Genomic DNA, 8425 nt, shown 5'->3' on the forward strand with positions numbered 1-8425 from the left:
TTAGTCGACACTTGCGTTATTCAACAATCACATAACTGCTAAACAACAAGCCTCGTAGTACAATATAAACCAAAACCAGTTTATATCATAAATACCATAAAATGGAATTTGTCTTTACAATAGTAACTCTGAAAATGATACAAATCTGCTGAAAGCGTTTATAACTTGAATAAAAAACTCACAAGACCATATTCTCAATTAAAATTCTTCATGCATCCACTATCAGCCCCAAAACTGGTGTCCGACTCTTCTTTCTTTATTTCTTTTTCAGATTTGTCTGGGGAGGGTAGAGTAAGGGGTGATTGATATGATCGTCACTCAGTAAGCGGGGGCTGTTCGAGCAAACATAAAAATATTTACACAATTTTCGAAAATAACTCATAAACATATCATACTTTTCATAACATATCATCATATTCATATCATAACAGCACTGCGATTTTTCTACCTTCTATGGTTTACTGATATCAGTCCCTAATTTTTAGTCCTCTAAGGAGGCGATGGCATAAAACGGTTCTATCCCACCGTGAACGGCCATATGTTCGGATTCCCACCCATTTTCAGTGAATCCTCACAGTGCCAACACGTAAATGTACCAAAATCGCAAAAAAAATGTAGAAACAGAATGACTGTGCTCGACCGAATTTTTTGAAAACAAGAAAACACATAACCGAAATTAAGGATTTAAAACAAGCCTACTTACCTTAGACTAGAAGAAAACGTGAAGAATTCGGAAATTATAGAAGAATCATGCAACAGACACCTCGAAAACGCAGCAGCACATATACCTAAAAATCAGCTGCCTTGTAAAATTTGTTGCGCCTTAATGAACCGTTGGATCGGGCTTAAACTTTTACAGTATCTTCATAATTACGTCAAATAAATTATGAATAGTGGGATCGGGTTTAGAAGTCTTTTTGACCTGCTTATGGACAAAAAACCGTATGTATGCTGTTCATGCCTAAAATCTGAGCAATTATCTTGAGAAGCCTATAAACAAAAAACTAACCGTTGGATTTCGTCGAATTTTGGATATTTCATTCGAAACATATTGAAGCATAATCTGAATGGTGAAGATCTGAATCCAAGCTAGCCGAACATGAGACACTATTTTTTGAACTTGGACAGAATTTTGATGTCTCGTTCAGAATTTTTGGGAATAAATTTCGAAAATTGGAGAGGAAACTCGAAAATTTCAGTGTAAATTCTGAATGAGAAGTTCCTCTTATTTATAGGGGTGATGTGAAAATCCTACTATAATTTGATTGATATTCTTTCTAAAATTTGGAGATGCTCCTTCCATAAATTCCGTGATACTTCTTACTTAAATATTGGGATGCTTCTTTGTTGAGAAAAACTACCTTGTATGTAATATTTCCTTCCAGTTAGGTGGATATCCAACCTTAATTTATCATGTATCTTGCACTTGATTTCGAATTACATATATTTATTGGCTTGGAATTTCAAATACCATGTACTATTTAATATTTTTGAATTTATTATAAATCGAAAATAAATTCTTATAAATGTCTATATTTAATTAATTACAGACCCAAAAATTGGGTTCTCAAATCCCTCCCTCCTTATTAGAAGTTTTTTCTTGAAACTTGAGTCGACTTGACTTTCGAAAAGGTAGGGATATTGCTTGCGCATTTTCTCTTCAAACTCTCAAATAGTTTTCTCGTTCTTTGTGATTTGACTATGGCACCTTGATGAAGGGAATGATATGTCGTCTCAGTACTTGGTCCTTGATGTCCACAATATGAATAGAGACATCTTTATATTTCAGCTCTTTCCCCAAGTTACCTTTGATTATGAGCGGTTTAATTTCAAAAACATGGCTTGAGTTCGGGATGTATTTCTTTAGTTTGGACTTGTGAAATACATTGTGGGTTCTAGATATATCTGCTTGCAATGCTATTCTGTAAGCCAATGTGCCAGTCTATCCAAAATTTTCAATGGTCCTACGTATCGAGGATTCACTTTTCTATCTTTACTGAATCTAATGATTCTTTCATTAGTGAGACCCTTACATAAGCTTTTTCACCCGATGTGAATTCCACTGGTCTCCTTTTAAGATCAGACTAGCTATTTTGCCGGTCTTATGCAGCCTTGAGTCTGTCTTTGATAATGGCCAATTTTTCATTATCTCTTGGATTAGTTCTGGCCCAGTTACGGCTGTCTTCTCTATTTTGTCCTAGTACAGTGGTGATCGATACTTCCATGCATGAAGGCTTCAAATAGATTCATTCCAATATTATTGTGATAACTGTTATTGTAAGAAAACTCTATCAGTGGTAGATGTTTATTTCAATTACTATCAAAGTCTATGGCACGTGCCCTTATCAAATTCTCTAGGGTTTGAATCATTCTCTCTGTTTGGCCAATGAGTTTGAGGGTGATAAGCCGTACTAAGAGCAACTTTTGTTCTCATGGCTTCTTGAAAGCTCTACCACAAACGTGACACAAATCTTGGATCTCTATCCGACATTATGACTGTAGGCACTTTATGTAGCCGTATAATCTTATCCATGTATAGAGTAGCCAACTTGTCAATATTATAATTCCTTCAGGCGACTAGAAAGTATGCAGATTTCATGAGTCTATCTACGATTATCCGTACCCCGTCGTGACTCAGTATTGACTTTGGCAATTCTACAATGAAATCCATGGAAATATGTTCTCATTTCCATTCTAGGATTCTAACGGTTGGAGTAGTCCTTCCAGTAATTGATGCTCGACTTTAACTTGTTGGCATACTTGTCACTTAAATATAAACTCGGCGACGTCTCTTTTCATTCTGCTTCGCCAGAAACTTTCTTTCAAATCCCTATACATCTTTGTACTGACGGTATAGATCTGGAATGTTGACTTATGCGCCTCTTACATCACTTCTTATCGAAGATTTTCGATGTCTGGAACACACAATCGTCCTCTCATCCCCATGATTCCGTCTGGATCCACTTGAAAATCTGACGACTTTATTTCTTTGACTTGTTCTTTGAACTTCTCTAGTTTCCTGTCTCGACTCCGATTTAACTTGATTGCTTCCCGAAGGTATGGTTGTGCAGAGAGTGATTATAGGGTTATCTTACCCATGTTACTCTGACTTAAAGAATCAACTACCTTATTTGCCTTGTCGGGATGGTATTTTATTGTCAAGTCATAGTCCTTGAGTAACTCTATCCACCTTCTTGGCCTCATTTTTAATTCTTTTTGCATGAAAAAAAATACTTGAGGCCTGGTGGTCTGTGAATATTTCACACTTGGCATCGTAGAGATAGCGTCTCTAAATTTTCGAAGCAAAGATTACTCTGCCAACTCAAGATCGTGAGTAGGGCAGTTTTGCTCATGCGGCTTTAGTTGACTAGCCTATCTTCCATGAGTACGTCCTCTGAGATCTTCCTTTGATGCTTCGCTGTATATGGTAAAATCCTTGTCCTCAGTAGATAATACCAACATTGGTGTAGATGCTAACTTCTCTTTTAATGTTTGAAAGATCTTTCATATCTTTCTCTTCAGTTGAATTCATAGTTCTTTTGTGCGAGTCTCGTCAGTGATATGACTACTGAATAGAAGCCCTCGACGAAATTCATCTAATAGCCTGATAATCCAAATAAGCTTATAATTTCGGTTGCATTCTTATGTTTCGGCTAATCTAGAATTGTTTCTACTTTCTTAGTTCCACTGATATTCCTGATTTCGATCTTATATGACCTTATTCTGAATGCTGACAATTGGGTGTCTTTTGCTCTGACCTTTAGCTTATGATAGCATGTCCTCAGGTCGAACTTGGAGCAGACTGTAGCTCATTTAAGTTGATCGAAAAGACCGTCTATTATTGGAAGAATATATTTATTCTTGATTGTGATCTTCTTGAGTTCTCTATAATCTATACGCAATCTCATACTTCCATATTTTTACTTACAAATAGGACTGTAGCTCCCCAATGGGATGCACTTGGTCTAATCTTCTTTTTGTCTAACAACTCTTGAAGTTGTTCTTTGAGCTCCTTGAGTTCATCAGAAGACATTCAGTTACAGTGTACTGGAGATTAGTGCATCACTGGTACCAAATTTATCTCGAACTCTACTTCTTAGTTCGAGAACATTCCATAAATCCTTTTTTGGAAAAACGTCGGAAAATTTTAGTATTAATGGAATATCTTCCAACTTCGGCTCATCTGCTTCTTGCACTTTGTTCACAATTGCTAGGTAAACTTATTCTCCCGATATTATGGCTTTCCAAGTCTGGGTAACAGAAAAAATGTATTTCTGTTCCTTGGCATTGCCATGGTACATGATTTCTTCTTGAATCGGGGCTCAGAGTTTGACATTCTTACTCTGACTATCTACTATTGCACGGCTATTAGATAACCAATTCCTCTCTAGGATGGCGTTGAAATCTACCGAAGTGAGTTGAATCAAATGGGCACTGAATATATGCGAATTGATTCTGATTTATTCTATTTTGAAATTATCCCGATTACTATCTCAAAAATTAAAACTCATATAGAATATTGAAACTTAACTCATTATCGATCTATTGCTTATTGACTTAAATCCCGAAAATTATAACCTAGTTGTTACCTCAAATAATTATTTTTTTACTAAATATTACTTTCTTTAAGACAATGAGCCTATCGCGCTCTAACACGAAGGAGTTCATGGAATGTCATTCTCTTTGAATCATTCTTAGTACCACAAAAGTCAAAACTTATTGTACTATAATTTTCTTGTTTTTAAACAATATCTCATAACTTATTTTATTTACGTAAGATCATAGCCTACTTGTTATTCCAAAATAATATAAATTTCGTTAACCTTGAGATATTATTTCTCGCATTCATTTTATACAAGATATTCCAAGATCCTATATATTTAAGGTTAGCGTTTAACATTCTTAATAACCCAAACTTAATGCCCACATAGTTAACTATTGACACAAAATCAACTTCTATATTGGAATACCCAAAACATATTAAATAATTCTTATATAAGATATTCTCATGTTAGTTTTCGTAAATAACTTATCATTCTCGAGTCAAACTTATCTTAAGTCGGAAGCTTGAATAAAATTATCTCTGATAGGTATATTCTCAACAATATATACAAATACTAATTGTCCCAATAATAAAATTCCATAAAAATCCTCTAACTAGCACAAAAAAACGCGTTGAACGATATTTTCGAGAAATTTTGCACATTGACCCATGGATAGAAAGAATACTTCGAGAAGATTCCAGAAAAGTTGATGGAATTAAATTATGAGTTTCATATGAAAAATTATGAGTTATACGGAACTTTCCTTAAATGGCGAAAACGCGATTTCGGAGGTCTAATTGAAGGAATTTCTCGTTTTCGGACAACGTCTCACAAAAAAGTTGTAATATTACTCGTTGGTCAGTTCCGAAGGGGACTGCATCAGCCTTTTGCCATAATCTGACAAATTTTTCATCCCAACTGGATTATGAACCTGGCGGCTCTGATACCACTTAAATGTCACGCCCCGAGATCAGGGGTTAGTCGACACCGGCATTATTCAACTGTCACATAACTGCTAAACAAAAATTCTCGTAGTACAGTATAAACCAAATCCAGTTTATATTATTGTTAGGATCGGTTGATAGGTTGAAATGTATTTAGAAAAGGGGGTTGAATAAACACTCACGATTTTTGAATCATTTCGAATGAAGTGTCAGTTCTGTGACAAACTGAAACTAGGAATCTTGTCAGTCAATGACAATCCATTTAACTGATGACATTTGCAGAAATAAACTGACTGAAAGATAGAATAAATAACTGAAGTATTAACACGAAGATTTATGGATGTTCGGAGAATGAAATAACTCCTACGTCACCCCTTCTATCACAAGGATAGGATATGCACTAAAATACTTTGATCAATACAAAGATTGTACATATCCATTTCAGTTTGGACTTAACACTGCCAAAACTGAAACTCTTAGTTTACTAAATGTCTCAAAGTTCTTCGACTGAACTTAGCACAACTGATCTAGATAAGATCAAACGAATAATAAAACTGATTTGTGCTTGTAAATAAATCAGATAAGTGTGAGCTTTTGATCTTTGAGTGAGAGCTATGAATTTAGCAGGGTAACAGCAAGCTTGAGAATAGATAGATCGATTGGTTACTTGCTCAATTTCTCTTCTCACCTATTTATAGACTTCTCTTAAATGGTAACTTTAAATGTAATTTGAATCAATATATCCGTTGATTGTCAGGTCGATATTCTTCTGACATTTGTACACTGTAAGCTCTGAAATGCGGCGTTCCACTACGAGTTGCAGTCTGCTTTGTACTGTTGTCGGTTGAAGGTCCTTTTCAACTGATGACGTGTAGAGCTGAATGATCAGCCGATAAGCTCACAACTGAATATGTCAGCTGATCAGTTTCAAACTGATCAATCAGTTGTCTTCGCAAATTCAGTTCAGCTGGTTTCAATTGCCTTCGATAAACCGCGCATTAATCTTCACTTAGGCAACTCTCAGTTGATTTGTATATTTCAGTTACTACAATTAACTTGATCAGTTAATCCAATTAATTAATCACTTAGTTTGTCAAACGACCGAAATTAAGTTTCCAACAATTTTTCCCTTTTTGGTGTTTGACAAAACTTGTAAAGTATGAACTGATCAACTGAACTCAAAAAAATATTCTTCGAACTGATTGTAGATAAAATAATTTTTATTATGTACAGATTCGTACAAAGAATAAAAGAATAAAGAATTCTTGCTAAAGTCTTCAACTGATCTTTATTTCTTCTTCTTTCCTTTGTCTTCCCCTTTCTGATATTTTATTTCTCCTGTTTCCCCCTTTTTTTCAAACTCATTAACTTTCTTTGATAAATTCCGCACATCTGAAGAGAGATTAGAAACTGCATTCATTACGATATCTTGCAGTAGATCCATTTGTTTTGAGACAGTACGTTCCAGATAGTCTAGACATCTTGTCACTAAAGCTTGCGTCTGGAAGTGTGCTTCAGTTGAAACTATGTCTTTGCAGAGCTCTTCCATCTGAAAGAATAAGGAAGAAACATCCTTCTGGATTTGCTGCAGTCTACCCATGGTATTATCCTTAATAGAATCAATCCTCATTGTGTGCAAGAATTGCGTTGATCTGTCAGAAATGGAAGTTATTATATCGACGGGGTTGTTCTATATATTTGTAATTTCTTCAAACAGACTAAGTTTCTATTGAAATGCCTGGAGGACATGGCTCCGGAAGTTTCTCTTTGCTCTCTTTCTTCTTCATTGAAAATGACGAGTGCCTCGTCAGTTGGTTCAGTTGTAACATTGACCATTTCTGAAGTCTCTTCTTGTAAGACTTTTTGTTGAGCTTGAGGAGCAGAAGCTGGATCAGTAGCAGGGTCTGATGATGCTTCAAGCAGATGATCAGTTGAGACAACAGTTATTTCTGGAATAGAATGTTCAACTGATGCTTCAGTTGACTGAATGATAGATGGCTGACCAGCTGGCACTTCGTCTGTTGCAACTGAGTGCAGCTGAGCCTCTTCAGTTGGTTCCAAAACTGCTTGTTCAGTCATGATAACTGACTAAACTGGCTCTTCAGTTGTCAAAATCTCTTGTTCAGTTGTGGAGGGCAACTGAATCGGTTATTCAAGAGGTTGATCTAAGGCTAGAAAAACTGGTTCTTCAGTGGTCAAAAACTCTTCAACTACTTCAGTTGCGGATTGTTGAACATCAGAGGCAATTGATTTGATTAATTCATCAATGTTGGCCAATGATAATTCAGCGTCTGAATAAAGCGTTGGTTCAGCAGTTGAAGATGGTGTAGGTTGAGCAACTGATGTTGAAGGTTCAGTTGCCTATTGAGTAGTTTCAGCAGCTGAGTCTTTGGGTGGCTCTTGAACTGGCTGTGCAGCTGGCTCGTCTGATGATAATTCTCGGGAGGCCGCTGGAATGATCAGTTCTTGACCCATTTCCCAGTTTTTGATTTCCATTTGTAAAGAGAGAAGATCTGAGTCCAGTTGATTTTGCACAGCTGTATCATTGAATGCAATTGAACTGGTAGGATCAAAATTCAGTCGCAGTTCAACAACTATCTTTTGTAGCTTCTTAGCTCTCAGTTGATTGAAAAAATAATACTTTCTCTCCAGAACCTGAACAATTGTAGAAGCATTGACTACCCTCAGAACAACAGTCTCCAGATCAATAAATTTCTCCAGTTTAGGCTTCTTTTGAAGCTGTTTGGCAAAGAATTCAGTCCTGAACTTCACCCATTCATTGTAGGCTTTAAGCTTGTTCTATGCAAATTCATTGATCTCTTTCCAAATAAGATCAATGTGAGTTTGGATGGAATTGGTTGACCTGGGTTCTTCTTGCAATTTGTCTTTGCCTTTAGAGTCGGTCAGGACATGAAGAATGCTCAACCCTGATGTAGT

This window comes from Primulina tabacum, chromosome 7 (assembly GCF_025594145.1).
Source record: "Primulina tabacum isolate GXHZ01 chromosome 7, ASM2559414v2, whole genome shotgun sequence".
Classification (NCBI taxonomy): domain Eukaryota; kingdom Viridiplantae; phylum Streptophyta; class Magnoliopsida; order Lamiales; family Gesneriaceae; genus Primulina; species Primulina tabacum.